Here is a 17,590-nt window from a genome sequence, read left to right on the forward strand (position 1 = left end):
AGTTACTGGTAGATAAAATGAACTAACATTCTGTAAAAGGCATGGCTCTCACTAATCTTGTTACCAATATACTGCAGCACTGGGTTTCAGCTGCAAGCTGAACAAAATTCACATTTTCTACATATTCTAGCTTTAGAATTCAAACTGTACAGCTGAATATAAAGTCCAAGATAACAATAGTAATAACCCAACAAAGTGAATATTTCCTATCACCCAGTATCTCAAATGGTTATATATATTAACTATTTCACATAATTCTTATACAGACCTACTAGGAGATTTTAACATCTCTACAGAAAAGAAAACTAAATATTATAAAAATTAAATAGAGAGCTACAATCTCTTAGAGGGTTTTAGATGCCAGGATGTCTTGTATTCTAGGAAGTAACATAGTGCACATACCATATATTTAGCAACTCTTTTAGAACGATTCTATAGCAGTATCTACTGATCTAACACATTTACTCTATCTGCAGCAAGATATGCGAATATTCACATTACATGGAATAAACAAAATATATCAATAGCTGGGCACACTGGCATGTACTCATTGTCCCAGCCATTCAAGAGGCTGAGGCAAGAAAAAAATGCCTGAGTCCAGAAGTTTGAGGCCAGCCTGGGGCAACATTATATAACCCCATCATAAAAAAATAAATAACATAAATATCTTCTTATACATTCAGATCACATTTTTCCACCAAATGAGACATGAAAAGACTATCCATTTCTAAAGCTTTTTGGGTTTCAGAGTTACAGAGGTTTGCATATCTATAATGTGGTCAACATCAAATAGGAAGGTGATATAAAACAATATTTAACATGGGCTTCGGTGTTTCCCAGGCCTCAATTTAAATCCTAGCTGCATCTCTGATTTCATAGGGCTGTTCTAAGCATTAAAAGAGGTCAAGGATTTCCCTGCACTAGGAGCACCTACTTATAGTAAACACTATATAAATGTTTGCTGTTAATAACATAACTTCAAAGAAGAGTAGAGTTCAAACCTAGGTACCTATGCCATGGGTTTGGGGAGGAATACTTAGGGATGATGGCCGGGGGCATTTTTACAAAACTTTTGGAAAATGTCTTCAAAGTGAATGTGACCTGTACCACCATCAAGCAATAAACTAAAACTGTAAAGGTAAATACGACGAACACAGTTGCCTCAAATATTTTACCATGTTATCCCTATTCACAAAAATCAAATGATTGATATTTATAAAACTGGATAAAATAAACAGAAATAAGAAGTCTGCTCTTTTCTGTCACAATCTAAAGGTGATACTTTTTTCCCTCTAGTGCTAGGGATTGAACCCAAGGCCTCGCGCATGCTATCTAATGGAAGAGAAATGAGTGGTTTGGGAGGTTTGAGCTACTAGCCAGGGTTTGTGTGATAGATTAGAATTTGAGAAGCCACAAACATAACTGGTTTTAGTTCTGAAGCTATAAATAGGAAACTAGGGCGCCAGGGCTTCTAAAAAACAAAGTGTAATGTCCCAAAATCTCACAGTATTTAGGAGACAGTCCTGCTAGAGGGAGGAGGTCCTTTTACAAATACTCAACCAAAAAATCTTAAAAGAACTACAACCAGTCCTAACCCAAGTCAATCATGAATGTATTAAATAAAACCCTGACCCTGTCTGCTTAAGAGAAAAAAACAGGAATTCCTTCTGTTGGACAATACCAACTGGAGCTTTATGGATCTCTTAAGACACAATGGCAGCTGTACAATAAATATTTGAAGAGAAGAAAAATGTCATTAATAAATAATAAATTTAACTTTTAAATTTAACTTATTAGATGTCATTAATAAATAGCTATGCATGGTTAGTGTGTGAAAGCATTCCCAACTACTCAGGAGACTCAGACAGGAGGAACACAAGTTCAAGCCAGCCTGGGCAACTTAGTGAGATCCTGTCTCAAAATATTTTTTAAAAGTGGGAGCTGGGTATGTAGTTTAGTTGTACAGTGTGCCTGGATTCAATGCCCAGAACCACAATTTAAAAATAAATAAATAAATAATAAAGCCCAGCACTAAGTATGATTGGAATATATTAATTTTAAAGCATAAAGTATGTTTATGCTTTAAAATTAATATATTAAATTAATAAATTATTGGGGACAATTAAAATTCCACTCTAAGCTAAAGTTGATCATCATTCAGGCAAAGGGTTCAATTATATTATAGACACCTATTTTAATGTTCCAATCACTAAACATTTGTGTTCACAATTTAATCTAAAAGTATGTATATAATGCACAGTTTCTCTTTTCCTCACTGCCTGCAATGAGAAAACCTGTCTGACCACAAACCTAGAAGCAGCAACTTTCCATTCCATGTGATCCTGTTTTCTTTTCCAGTTGGCTCAATTATCATTTACTCATTCATTCAATAATTTTTACTGCCTAATTACTATGCCAGACACTGTACTCTCCTGGAACTGCCAGTCTAATGAGAAACCTTAAGTTGAATAGGAGCCAGTCAAAGTTTGTAATCCCAGTGGAGGAAAAGCATCCACAAAGGCCTTGGAGCTGGAAAAAGCTTAGCACATTCAAGGAAGTGAATGAAAGCCAATGAGGGGATGAGGACAAATGGCTATTAGGATACTTGCTACATACCAACCACTATTTTCAGACCCTTAAATGCATTAACTAGTTGAATTCTCACACAATCCTATGAGTTCGTGATATTATCATCTGCTTTACAGACCAGGAAACTAAAGTCCAGAGCAATTAAATAATTTGCCACAAACCACATTGTTTGTTAGTGGTAGAACAACATGTTCTAAGGAGGAACACAGAGACATGGTAAAAAGATTATCAAAAGAACACAAGAATAACTTAATCTGAACCTATCATCTTTTCCCCCTTTTAAGTATAAATTTAATAAAAAGAAAAGCATACACAGCTAATTGATGTAATGGTCAGTATATTCTCAAGCTACAGTAGGCAAAAAAGTATCTGCTTCACTAAACATACAAATTTATCACCTCCTAACATTTTATTTACAACTCCCTTTGCTTGCAGCATGAATCATAGTAATATTCCACAACTTATGATTACAAGCAAAGAATTGTACTATATGAGGGAAAACAGCTTAATGATTTAAAAAATTGCAAGGAACGTTAAAATCATAAAAAAAAACAGGGAGAGGTGAATATTCATAATGGATGAAAAGTGGAAAAAAAAAACCCCTGCTGTCAATTCTTTCAGCTACCAAAGCCAAATTTTAACTGAATTGCACAGAAATCAATTCAATTTAGATCAGTCTTTAAAAAATGACTGAATGCTAACACGCCAGATACTATACTAGATGATGAGAAAATAAAGATGAATGAAATATACAGTCCTTACCCTCAGTAATCACAAACTCTAATGGAGTGAGGTGGACATATATACAGGCAATTACCATAAAAGTGATAAAACTAATGCTAACTTGACAAGGAAAAAGGAGTGGCAGGAAACATCTAAGAGAGGTTACATTTGGGGAGTATTAAAAGATTCGTATGAATTTGCAAAACTGATCAATTGCAAAAAAGGATAAGACAATAATACTTGAAAAATTGAGAGAATTTTGTATTATGGCTTAGGTACAGGGTTTAAAACCTACATTTCCTAAGTAACTGGTAATGAAGTAGCAAATTACTGCCAATGATATGCTACAGTTTAGACTTTATCCTAGGAAATGGGGAAACATTGAAGGTTTTTTTTTTCTTTTTTTTTAAAGAGAGAGTGAAAGAGGAGAGAGAGAGAGAGAGAGAGAGAGAGAGAGAGAGAGAGAGATTTTTAAAATATTTATTATTTTTCAGTTCTCGGCAGACACAACATCTTTGTTGGTATGTGGTGCTGAGGATCGAACCCTGGCCGCACACATGCCAGGCCAGCGCGCTACCGCTTGAGCCACATGCCCAGCCCTGAAGGGTTTTATAAAAGAATGTGATACAACAGATTTGGGGGATTTTTCCTTTTCTTTCTTTTTCTACAATAATTACCCTAACTGTAATACAGAAAGTGACTAAGACAGGAACTGAATTAGAAGGCTCTTACAATTATTCAGGTGAAAGATGATAAAGATTATTCTGGAGTAATAGCAGTGAGGATGAAGAGGAGAAAATAGTTTTAGCAGGTATATAAAAGCAAAAACTGAAAAAAAATTGTTAACAGATATAGGAGAGAGGAAAGAAGACAGTATAACTCTCAGATTTTTGACTTCAGCCACTGCATGGAAAAGATGAACAAGGGGTTTTTCTTAAAGATTTTTACATATATAGGCTTTTGAGAGTCAGAAGTTAAACAAGGTCATGGCTGAAGGCAACAAGATCTGAGGTGCATATGTGCATCACCTTCAGGGTATCACCATCCCACTCAGGGATCTAGAGCTACTGCTTTCTACAACAAATCTAAACTCCTAAGTGTGTGACAGACAAATCCCTTCACTTTCTTGCCTATTCCTGGCATTCTAACTCCCACCAGACATCATCAGCTTTGATACTCCATGCAAATACAAAAACTGTCTCAAAAGGAGGTGAGTGGTGGCACTAGCTGGGCATGGTGGCGCATGCCTGTAATCTCAGCGGCTTGGGAAGCTTGTGAGTTCAAAGCCAACCTCAGCAAAAGTGAGATGCTAAGCAACTCAGTGAGACCCTGTCTCTAAATAAAATACAAAATAGGGCTGGAGATGTGGCTCAGTGGTCGAGTGCCCCTGAGTTCAACCCTGGTACCCGCCCCCCCCCCCCAAAAAAAAAAGAGGCCAAATTTCTAATCAGTTTCCTTATTAACATTCAAAGACTAAGGGAAAAAAAATGTGTATAGTGCTATTTCATTCTTCTAGGTAAAAGGACCAACTCCTCTAAAGAGAACTTTAGCTGGCTCTCTCCAAAACTCCCAGTGGTGTGTTTAACAAACCCTAAATTCTGTCTCTGAGCTCTCCTTTCCAAGTCTCTTTGTCATAAGAAAAACAATTCATTTAAAAAAAGGAAGTCATTCATAACCAGGGTTCAGCATCAGAATCAGCTGTGGAGCCTCTAAGCTACACTCGTGGCTAGAGTCTGATTCTGTGGAGCCCAGGTGTCTATAGTTTAAGAAGGTTCACAGTTGAGACAGATCTTACCCCAGCTGAAAACAGGTTGCAGAGATCAGTGAATTTTCAATCAGTCAAATGCTAATTTTGAGAAGACAGCAATCTACTAGCCAAAGTCAGCTTTGATTTTATCTGTTATTACCTAATATTCAAAACTAAATATGATACTATGCAAAGAATATGAAACTCTGAAGTTGTAGTTCAGGTCTGGGTTCCTCTGATAATAAGTTCCTGTGATCTTGGGAAAAGTACCTGACCTCTTCTCTATGTCTGAATTCCTCAATGTAAAAACGAAGAAGTTGAAATAAGATAAATTATTTGATTCTTAATCTTCAAATTTAACCCTAATTTAAAATGGATGGCCACACTAAATACTTTGTGTTAAAAAAAAAAAAAAGACATTTTACATTGGAAAATCTTTCTTTAAAAATTTTTTTATTTTATTTTATTTTTTAAAGAGAGAGAGAGAGAGAGAGAGAGAGAGAGAGAGAGAGAGAGAGAGAGAGAGAGAGAGAATGAATGAATTTTTAGTTTTTGGCAGGCACATCATCTTTGTATGTGGTGCTGAGGATCGAACCCAGGCCGCACGCATGCCAGGAGAGCGCGCTACCGCTTGAGCCACATCCCCAGCCCCACATTGAAAAATCTTTTAAGAAAGGAATAATTCTTCTCCCACCCCTTAGGATTCCTTCCCACCCCTCTTTTCCATGGAGTATCAGGAACTGAACCCAGAGCTTTGTGCATACCAACAAACATTCAACCACTGAGCTATATCCCTATCCCTTTATAATTTATTTTTTCTTTTTTTACAGCTCTACTGAGACAAAATTGAAGTACAATAAAATGTACATATTTGAGGTATGCAATTTGATCAGTTTTGACACACGTGCAACAATACAATCACTATAAAAAGCATTTCCATTGTTTTCTTTTAAAATTTAAAATTATGCAGACTGTTTTTCCTGCATGATTTATGACATTAGAAATCAACCACCTAAGATATATAGAACCCTTCCCCTACATATCAACTACTTCAAAATTAAATTCACATTTATAAACACAGGTGAAGGAAGAAAGCACAAGAAAAGTAAATAAAAAGTGCTTTGAACTAAGTGATAATAAAAGCTTAAAATATCAGAATCTCTGGGATGAAACACTACTCAGATGAACATTTATAACTTAAAAGTACCTGTATCAGAAAGAAGCTAGATTAACAATCAGATTATTTTCTAATTAGGTAGTAGGAAGGAAAAACTAAGAGTAGAAATAGAAATGTAATCAAGAAAAAGAAAGATCACAAAAATATCAGTGGAAAGGGAGCTATCAAAATAACCCTACTGACAATAAAAATATATTAAAGTACTACAATTGCATGCTAACATACGAGATAACTTACATAACATAGTCTATATTAAAGAAGGACCCATGTGCTGCTAAGAAGTAAGTGTATTCAGTCGTTGATGGATGAAATATTCTATATATGTCTGTAAAGTCTAAATTATCTAAATTATCCATTGTATTTTTTAGTTCTATAGCTTCCTTAATTAGTTTTTGTTTGGAGGGTCTATCCAGTGGTGACAGAGGCATGTCAAAATTACCCGATATTATTGTGTTGTGATCTATTTGATTCTTAAAACTGAGAAGGGTTTGATGTACATAGATGCCTCATGGTTTGAGGCATAAATAATTACAATTGTCATGTCTTGTTGATATATTGTTCCCTTAAAAAGTGTCCTTCTTTGTCCCTTTTGATTAACTTTCACTTGAAGTCCACTTTATCTGATATGAGGGTAGAAACTCTTGCTTGTTTACGAGATCCTTATGAAAGATATGTTTTTTCCCTCATCCTTTTACCTTCAGTTTGTGGATGTCTTTGCCTATGAGGTGAGTCTCTTGGAGACAGCATATTGTTGTGTCATGTTTTCAAATCCAATTTGCCAGTCTATGTCTTTTTTTAAAAAATATATATTTATTTAGGTGATTTAATCGTTCAATGAAGTTCCTTTAGAGTTATGAAATCCAATGTTTTGAAATATTTTCCCTCAGCAATTCTAATTTTTATAATCTTGAAGAGACTCCCTTATTAGAAGTTTTTCATGCAGTCAGGTATTTTGCATGATGTCTGATGTGATCAGCAACAAAGGTTGCAATGAAGTGGTAGCTATGATCATAACCCTCCTGTAATCTAAAAACAATAGGGATTTTCTTTTCTGCATAGGCAGAAATGTTTAGGGAATAGCTATCCACCTAGAAGAAACCAGTCATCTTTCCCTTGATCAATTAGTATGCCCAGCTGAGAATCTGGATAGAACTTCACAAAATGGGTCGCATCACATGCCTTCCATTTATTTTGACCTGTTCCCAAATAACCGCTAAAGGCTTTTTTGCCCCAAGGACAGAGCACTGGGTTGCAAATTGGAGCAAATGCTGACACAGAAGTGTATTTTCCAGGATTTTTCAAAGCACAAATCAGAGTTCCATGCCCTCCCATAGAGTAGCCAAAAATAGACATCCTTTGGGGATGCACTGGAAAATTGTCATCTATGAGTTGGGGAAGCTCCTCTGTTACTTAAGAGTACATTCTGTTATTAGTCTTCCAAGGATCTTTGGTGGCATTCACATAAAACCCAGCACCAGTGCCAATTCCCAGCTCTCATCTTCTCCTTTAATATTGTAGCCTCAAGGTCTAGTATCTGAAGCAATGACCACAAGATCGTGTTTTGAGGCAGCTTGATAGTAACCAGATTTTGATATAACATTCTGTTCTATGCAAGTGAAACCAGACACCCAATACAGTGCAGGGCATTTTCCACTTTCTGCCTTCAATGGTGAGTAGATTTCATTTTGCAGTTCAGCTCAACACTGTAATGTTCAAATACTTTCTGCAATCCCCTAAAGCACTTGTTGCTAGAAATCTGTTTGAATGCCATTCTTTTCCTGTCCAATTGCAACTTGCTTTTTTGTCTGCAGCAAAGGGCTGATGATCCTATGGTTGTGGCAGGGTTGGTGGAGGGGACAGAAGAGGCGGCTGGAAGGAGAGGGTGGGCCTCAACAGGGCCACCAGGGACAACCCCAGCTCTGCCCACCCAGTCTATGTCTTTTGATTGGTGGGTTTAGGCCATTTACATTCAATGTTATTATTGAGAAATGACTTTTATTCTCTTCCATTTTGATTTATTTCTTGCTTTTACTTTGAATTAGTTTTACTTTGACTATTCTTCCAATGTTACTTCCTGCTTTTGCTGATTTTCACTTTTAAAAAAATTTCTTCTTCATGAAATATTTTATTGAGAATGTTTTGTAGTACAGGCTTTCTAGTTGTGAATTCTTTTAACTTTTGTTTATTATGGAAGATTTTTATTTCTGGGTCTTTTATTTTTCCATATGAATTTCATGATTGCTTTATCTATTTCTAGAAGAAATGCCCTTGGGATTTTGATTGGCATTGCATTGAACCTATAGAGAACTTATGGTAATATCGTCATTTTGATGATGTTAGTTCTGCCTATCCATGAACAGGGTATATTTTTCCATCTTCTAAGGTCTTCTTCTATTTCTCTCTTTAGGGTTCTGTAGTTTTCATTGTATAAATCTTTCACCTCTTTTGTTAGGTTGATTCCCAAGTATTTTATTTTATTTTTTTTGAGGATATTGTGAATGGGGTGGTTTTCCTCATTTCCAGTTCAGAAGATTTGTCACTGATATACAGGAATGCCTTTGATTTATGCATGTTGATTTTATATCCTGCCACTTTGCTGAATTCATTTATTAGCTCTAGTAGTTTCTTTTTAGACCCTTTTGTGTCTTCTAGGTATAGGATCATATCATCCGCAAATAGTGATAATTTAAGTTCTTCTTTTCCTATCTTAATGCCTTTAATTTCTTTCGTCTGTCTAATTGCTCTGGCCAGTATTTCGAGAACTATATTGAATAGAAGTGGTGAGAGAGGGCATCCTTGTCTTGTTCCAGATTTTAGAGGGAATGCCTTCAGTTTTTCTCCATTTAGAATGATGCTAGTCTGAGGCTTAGCATAGATAGCTTTTACAATGTTGAGGTAAGTTCCTGTTATCCCTAGTTTTTCTTTTTTCTTTTTTTTTTTTTTTAAAGAGAGAGTGAGAGAGGAGAGAGAGAGAGAGAGAGAGAGAGAGAGAGAGAGAGAGAGAGAATTTTTAATATTTATTTTTTAGTTCTCGGCGGACACAACATCTTTGTTGGTATGTAGTGCTGAGGATCGAACCCGGGCCGCACGCATGCCAGGCATGGCGCGCTACCGCTTGAGCCACATCCCCAGCCCCCCCTAGTTTTTCTAATGTTTTGAACATAAAGGGATGCTGTACTTTGTCGAATGCTTTTTCTGCATCTATCGAGATTATCATATGTTCTTATCATTAAGTCTACTGATGTGGTGAATAACGTTTATTGATTTCTGTATATTGAACCAGCCTTGCATCCCAGGGATGAATCCTACTTGATCATGGTGCACGATCTTTTTGATATGTTTTTGTATACGATTTGCCAGAATTTTATTGAGGATTTTTGCATCTAAATTCATTAGGGATATTGGTCTGTAGTTTTCTTTCCTTGAGGTGTCTTTATCTGGTTCGGAAATCAGGGTGATATTGGCCTCATAGAATGAATTTGGAAGTTCTCCCTCTTTTTCTATCTCCTGAAATAGATTGTGGAGTATTGGTATTAGTTCTTCTTTAAAGTTCTTGTAAAACTCTGCTGTATATCCATCCGGTCCTGGGCTTTTCTTGGTTGGTAGTCTTTAAAACTCTGCTGTATATCCATCCGGTCCTGGGCTTTTCTTGGTTGGTAGTCTTTTGATGGCTTCTTCTATTTCCTCACTTGATATTGGTCTGTTTAAATCTTCCTGACTCAATCTGGGTAGTTTATATGTCTTAAGGAATTTATCGATGCCTTCACTATCTTCTATTTTATTAGAGTATAGGGTTTCAAAATAATTTCTAATTATCTTCTGTATTTCTGAATTGTCTGTTGTGATGTTGCCTTTTTCATCCCGTAAGCTAGTAATTTGGGTTCTCTCTCTTCTTTGTTAGCGTGGCTAGTGGTCTATCAATCTTATTTATTTTTTCAAAGAACCAACTTTTAGTTTTGTCAATTTTTTCAATTGTTTCTTTTGTTTCGATTTCATTGATTTCAGCTCTAATTTTAATTATTTCTTGCCTTCTACTGTATTTGCTGCTGATTTGTTCTTCTTTTTCTAAGGCTTCGAGGTGTAGTGTGAGGTCATTTATTTGTTGGCTTTTCCTTCTTTTAAGGAATGAACTCCATGAATTTTCCTCTTAGTACTGCTTTCATAGTGTCCCAGAGACTTCGATATGTTATGTCTGAGTTTTTGTTTACCTCTAAGAATTTTTTAATTTTCTCTTTGATGTCTTCTGTAACCCTTTGTTCATTCAGTAGCATATTGTTTAATCTCCATATGATGTAGGATTTTTCCGTTCTCATTTTATTATTGATTTCCAATTTCATTCCATTATGATCAGATAAAATGCATGGTAGTATCTCAACTCCTTTGTAATTGCTAAGATTTGCCCAGTGACATAATATATGGTCTATTTTTGAGAAGGATCCATGTGCTGCTGAGAAGAAAGTGTATCCGCTTGATATTGGGTGGTATATTCTGTATATGTCAATTAAGTCTAAATTATTAATTGTATTATTGAGCTCTATGGTTTCTTTATTCAACTTTTGTTTGGAAGATCTGTCCATTGGTGAGAGAGGTGTGTTAAAATCTCCCATGATTATTGTGTTGTGGTCTATTAAACTCTTGAACTTGAGAAGAGTTTGTTTGGGGCATATATATTAATGATCCTCAAGTTTTATTGGTGTATGGTTCCCTTGAGCAGTATGTAGTGTCCTTGTTTATCCCTTTTGATTAACTTTGGCTTGAAGTCTATTTTATTTGATACAACTATGGACACCCCTGCTTGATTCCGGGGTCCGTATGAGTGATATGATTTTTCCCAACCTTTCACCTTCAGTCTGTGTATGTCTTTTCCTATCAGATGAGTCTCCTGTAGTTAGATTCTAAGACTATAGATATTGTTTTTAATTATTACTTAAGAATATATTCATTAGTTTCATAAAAGGTGTACCATATCTGGTGGCCTATAGAAAACTTAATTTCAGACGAAGCATGTTATACTTAGAGGGAAAGGAGTGAGGGTATGAGGTTAAACTAACAGCACCTTTGGAGAACTCTAACCAATAGACTGGTAATTTATGGAAGAATGTATAGACTCAACCTCCTATCTGTATTTAGATGGTTACCCTATGTATAGATAGCAAAAGTTAGGAGATTGAAAGTGGGATAGAGAGAATAGAATGAAAAAAAAAAAAGAAAAAAAAATAACAAGGAAGAAAAGAGAAATAAGAGAAGGAAAGTAAGATAGAAATAAAGAAAAAAATGGGGGGAAGGTGGGGTATATGCAATTCCTCTATATTATATTACTTTGGTAATTCGGTTGTTCATGCACAGTTCTTGGTTTCACATATGCTGAAGTTGTGGAAGAGAGAGAAGAAAAGAGAAAAAAAAAGTCTCTCAGAACACTGTTTTCCTTGCTTCCAGTAGGTGGCGTTATCTATTCCTAGCTTGAGCCTCTGTATGCAGGGTGGTGGATATAGCCAGTGTGAAAGGAAATGAGCTTCCACCTGTATCTTCCCTACTCTAGTCTCTGAGGTAGAAACCAGGTGCCTGTAAAGTTGTTGTTTTGCGTTGATAGCTACAACCCCGAAAAGCTTGTGGGAAATATTTTGAGTTATCGCAGCTAAGGGTGGGGGAGTTGGAAACCGGGTACCTGGATCAGCCGCAGAACCGTGCTGGTAGCCACACCCCCTTTGATGGGTTTTAAGGGTTGATGGGCTTCCTCCAGACTAGCACTCGGGGTGGGGCCGGACTTCCTCCTCCGGTCTGGCTTGGCGCCGGGCGTCTTCCTCCAGAAGATTTTTATTTCATCATCAATTCTGAAGCTTAAATTTGCTGGACGTAGTAGTCTCAGCTGGCATCCATTTTCTTTCAGAGCTTGGTATATATCCAAGACCTTCTAGCTCTGAGGGTCTGGGTTGAGAAGTCAGCTGAGATCCAAATTGTTTTCCCTCTAAATGTTACCTACTATTTTTCTCTGGCTGCCTTTAAAATTCTATCCTTATTCTGTATGTTAAGCATTTTCATAATAATGTGACTTGGTATGGGTATGTTGTAATTTTGTATATTGGTGGAACTTTAAGCCTCCTGTATTTGATTTTCCATTTCATTCTTTAGATTTAGGAAATTTTCTGATATTATTTCATTGAAAAGACTGTGCATTACTTTGTTTTGTATCTCCAAGACTTCATTTATCCCCTCAAATCTTAAATTTGGTCTTTTCTAGTTATCCCATATTTCTTGGAAGTTCTGTTCATGGTCTCTTAACATATTTTCTCCATGGTCAACTTTGTTTTCAAGATTATATATTTGTCTTCATTGCCTGAAATTCTGCTTTCCAAGTAGTCTAGTATGTTGATAATGCTTTCCATTGAATTCTTAATTAGGTTTATTGATTCCTTCATTTTGAGGATTTCTGCTTGATTATTTTTCAGAATCTCTTTTTACTGAAGTGATCTTTCATTTCCTGTATTTTTTTTCTCTGATATCGCCCTTTATCTTGCAGATTAGTTCTAACTATGTACATTCTAAATTCTTTCTCTGACATTTCTTCCACCATGGTGGTGTTAGATTCTGTTTTGAAGTATCTTGGTTTGTTTGGGGCAATTTGTTTCCTTGCTTTTCATGTTAGTTGTGTGTCTAACCATCTAGCAGTAGGATCTGAGATAGCAGAGTTTCTACCCTGTGTGCTTGTAGTGTTCCTGAAGGTTTCCAGTACCTCACCATTTAGGGGGAGACAAATAATAATAACCAATGCAAACAATATACAGCATTAAACCAAAGAGTTCCTACTATATCATCTTAATGTTAATCATCACAATAAACAGAAATGATGTGATCAGTTATTGCCTATAATAAAAACTGCAAGTTTGCAAAAGGATTTATAATTTCAAATGGTGGTCAGGGGGTGAACATAAGTGATATAGGATGTGATGATTATGAGGGAGGAGGAGAGAAGACAGAAGTAAAAATTTAAAGGAAGAGTGAAAGAACAACAAAGACTGACTGTTAGTGGAAGAAAAGAGAAAATAAAGGGAAACAGGTAAGTGAAAAATAAATTTAAAAAAATTAAAAATAAAGAGAATCAAAACAAAACTAAAATACACTGATCAAATATCCTAGTTCTCAAAAAACTGATCCATGAAAAATGACTGGCTTTAGAAATGTGAGAAATGAGAAAAAAGCCCAGATATGAGTATGTATAAATGCCCATGTATCATTAAGATCACAATTAAACAGAGAAAAGAAAAAGAAAGAAAAAAATCCTGATGAAAAGTTAAAGAGTTCTTTCCACTGGAGTTCAAAAAATTCTCAGCTTCTCTTCTCAGCAGTTTTAGGCAGGGTCATCTGGATTGAGATGCTCCACTCTCTGGGCTGCTGGAAAGAGGTAATCCTGTAGGTGGAATTCCTAGAGGCAGGGTTTAGGCTTAAGTGGGCACCAGGTTCTTTGCTGAATGCCAATTGGTCTGGAGATTTTTCAGCATACCTCCAGGGCCCAGAAATTGACAGTCCACACTAGAAGACTATACCCCGGGTATCTCCCCTGGGTTCCACTTATGTAGTACAGGAGTCAATTCTTAGTCTCCTACATCACCTGCAGGCCCCACATTTCCTGGTCTTGAGTTCAAACTCAATCTCTCCTGCCCCCACCCTTTTGGTTCCTGACCAGATGTGTTCTCTCCCTGCCAGTGCTGCAAGCAGCAGGTTTACTGGGGAGGGGTAAAGCTAGGTGGATTTTCACAACCAGTAAACTTCTTTCCATGTTTGATTTTTTTTCCTAGTTGCTTATACACACTTTATGGCATGCAGTGTGTGCTTCCTGGGCCTGTATTATGGGTCAAACTCGGGTGTGTCAGGAAATTAGCTTCTTTAGCTGTCCGCCCTCCCCACTCCCCCACTGCAGCTGCAAAATGGTTCCTTCTTTTGTCTTCTGCACTTCAACTGGAGAGATGATGGCTTCTTTTCTGCACAGGGATATGTGCAGTGTGCCTTTCAGGTTTGTCGGGGCAATGTTGCTGATCTATAAATGTTCCATACCCAGACACACACATCAGGCCTCCTAAAAATTCAGTTTCCTTTAATCCCCTTATACCTCCACCTCACTTGTGAAGAAACCACTCTGGCTGGTGCTTCCAGCCTGGCCACAGCAGTGGCTGTGCTGCTGGGGATTCTTTCCTCATTTTATACATCCAACCTCCTGAGTCCCCAATCTGCTCTGAATGTCCAGTTTTAAATTCAAGTAAAGTCCTCCCTGCCTTTTTTTGGGTTACCCACCTTGCTGAGAAGCTGCCTGTCTGCTTTCTTGGTTTTACTCCACGGTGTAGCCAGGAAAGTGACATTCTCTATTCTGTCATATTGAAAAAAACTTTATTTTGAGAAAGGGTTTTGCTAAATTGCTCAGGCTAGGCTAGAATTTGTGATCCTCCTGCCTCAGCTGGGATTACAGGTGTTCACCACCATGCCCAGCATGGTTTCTTTTTTATGTTAACCCAAGGTGATCATTTGAAACAGCAGAGAAATTAAAATAGAAATCTAGATAAAGACACAGATGACAGGTGTTTCTGTGGTAGAAACACCACAGATCCACTTTTAGAACAAAGGTCAGACATATTTGTATGGAATCAAGTAAAACTGTGGCATGTAGTCACTCTTTATTGTTACTGGCCCAGCATTAATTCTCAGACTCATTATATGAGTTCAGTTAATGTGGTTAGACAGTTGCATTTCTTTAGCAAACATGTAGTATTAGGTTTATGCATGAAGTGTGAAACAGAATACACACTTCATGTGAAATAGATGTACCTTGCTAGGAGAAGCCAATATTTTTAAAGAATACAGATTCTATGAACTTTGTCAAATATAAATTTGCATCATAAAATAAACTCACAAAAGCAAACATTGTGGAGAGCTTCCAAAATAATGTAGAATTAGAACAATTTATCTATTTATTTTGAATTAGAACAATTTTAAACTTTAAAAATAAAATCATATGAAAAACCTGATCTACACATAATCCAAATTATACATTTATGAACACTGTCTCTTTAACTTTTGCAAAGATATTTCTTCAAAAGAGGTCATAATTTTTGACTGTTAATAATTTTATCTAAGAATTATTAATAGTTCACACCAGTAAGCTAATTATTGCTAACATCTAATAAATATGGCACATTTTATAATACTGAAAGGGAAGTTTACCTCTTGATTTGTCACCTTATTTGTGAACATAGAGTTGAAAACCTATTTCAAAAGACTATTTATAAAAATTTAAAAGAATGGATAATATTTGTTTCAAAAGCTATTATAATATTAAGTGTTCTTACCTAACATTAACCTAGATACTTTGAAGCACAAATTACAATAAGGTCAGATCCTTGCTAATGAAGCCCTTTACAATTAGTTAGAAAGGCAAAACAACAATAAATGACAAAGTATCTATAGTCAAGTGCTTAGTGACCAATACAGAAAGTAAGATAGTATAACTTCGCCAGACACAGGAGGCTGAAGAAAGAGGATCACAAGTTGGAGGCCAGCTTCAGCAACATAAAAATTTTTTAAAAAGGGACTAGAGGTAGAGCTCAGTGGTACAGAATCCCTGGTTTCAATCCCCAGTACTGCGAAAACAAAACAAAAAACCTACCTGTACAAAAATAGGGGTTAGATACAGAATAAGAGGCTCAAATCAGATCTTAATGCCTTGAAGGCTATATATTTAAAGGAGTAAGTGGGAAAGAATAAAAAATTAAATACTAAATAATACAACCCTTGAATGTCTGTGTCTTCCCAAAATTCACATTGAAACCCCAGCCCCAATATGACAGCATTTGGAGATAGGGTCTTTGGGAAATAATGAGGCCAACAATGTTGACTTCATGATGAGACTAGTGCCTCCATAAGAAGATAGGAAAGCGCTTGCTTCCTCTCTCTCTGGTTGATGCAAGGATACATCAAGAAGACAGCTACTGCAAACCAGGAAGAGGGCCTTGACTCTAGTCCAACCATGCTGCACTCTGATTTCTGATTTCCCAGCTCCAGAACTGTGAGAATTAAATTTCTTTTTTTAAAGCCACGTAATCTGTGGTAATTTGTTAGAGCAGAGCCCAAACTAAAACAACCCTTACAACACTTATAATATTTATTACTAAACATGCTGGTTTTCACTAGTATTCTGCCATTGGGAACTATGTTTTTTCTGTTTCATATAAACCTCTATATCTAATGATGGCATGCAAATAAATGGCAATTAATAAACATTTGTCATTTTTAATGAAAGAACACTTGACATTTGATACAGGACAACTTATTCCTTTATAAACTCTAAAATAGTGAGAGATGTCTTTTCAGACAACTAGTAAAATGCTTGATGTTGCCCTCTGATTACAAATGTGTACTTTGTGAATAAGCTATACAGCATGCTTCACAATCTGGACCTAACTTATTGCCAGTCTCATTTTCTAACCCCATCCTGTTAGTCTATATCCTTCCAAACCAAACCTCTGCCTACTCTCTAACCTCACAAAGTCTGGAAAGTCCTTCACCCATTTCTGTACTATATTCTCCTATTCATCTTCCAAAATTGTCACCACTCCTTTGAAGCTGTCAGGTAGAATTCATTCTGGTCTGCATCTCTCACAGCACTATGCCTAATTTCTGCTATCCAGCTCAACAGACTGTATTATAACCATCAATTTCCCTCCAGAAATAAAGGTGCCTAAGGGTGAAGGCTCATTCATTTTGATAGTCCTACGGATTATAGCACCTTTTCTTGTATGGTTGTCCCAATCCATCGGGGATTGGTTCCAGGAGTCTGCAGATTCCTAAATCTGCAGAAGTTTAAGTTTCCTCAATGTAAATGCTATGTAAACAGTTATTATATACAGTTGTCAAATATTTTGGGAATAATAACAACAAAAAAGACTGCTAATGTTCAAAACAGCTGCATTTAAAATTTTTTTTGTTGTTGTAGATGGACACAATACTTTTATTTATTTATTTTTATGTAGTACTGAAGCTTGAACCCAGTGCCTCACATGTACTAGGTAAACATTATGCCACTGAGCTACAACTCCAGCCCAACAGCTGCGATTTTTTAAAATTATTTTTTTAAGTTGTAGTTGGACACAATACCTTTGTTTTCATTTATTTATTTCTATGTGGTGCTGAAGATCGAACCCAGAGCCTCGAATACACTAGGCAAGCATTCTACCACTGAGCCACAACCCTAGCCCCCAACAGCTGCAATTTTTAAAAGACTATTTTTGATCTGAGATTGACTGAATCCATGGGTGTGAAACCCATGGATTTGGAGGGCTGGCTGTATACAAGAACTAAACAGCTGTTGA

General features: G+C 36.4%; 1 protein-coding gene and 1 pseudogene across 3 annotated transcripts in view; both read right to left on the minus strand.

Annotated features, from left to right (window-relative positions):
• Nucleotides 1-17,590, minus strand: part of Mrps35 (mitochondrial ribosomal protein S35) — a 67,561-nt gene that overhangs the window by 17,700 nt on the left and 32,271 nt on the right. The gene's annotated exons all lie outside the window — the stretch shown is intronic.
• On the minus strand, nt 7,172-8,007 carry LOC113198101 (S-formylglutathione hydrolase pseudogene; annotated as a pseudogene).

This window comes from Urocitellus parryii, chromosome 5 (assembly GCF_045843805.1).
Source record: "Urocitellus parryii isolate mUroPar1 chromosome 5, mUroPar1.hap1, whole genome shotgun sequence".
NCBI classification, from domain to species: domain Eukaryota; kingdom Metazoa; phylum Chordata; class Mammalia; order Rodentia; family Sciuridae; genus Urocitellus; species Urocitellus parryii.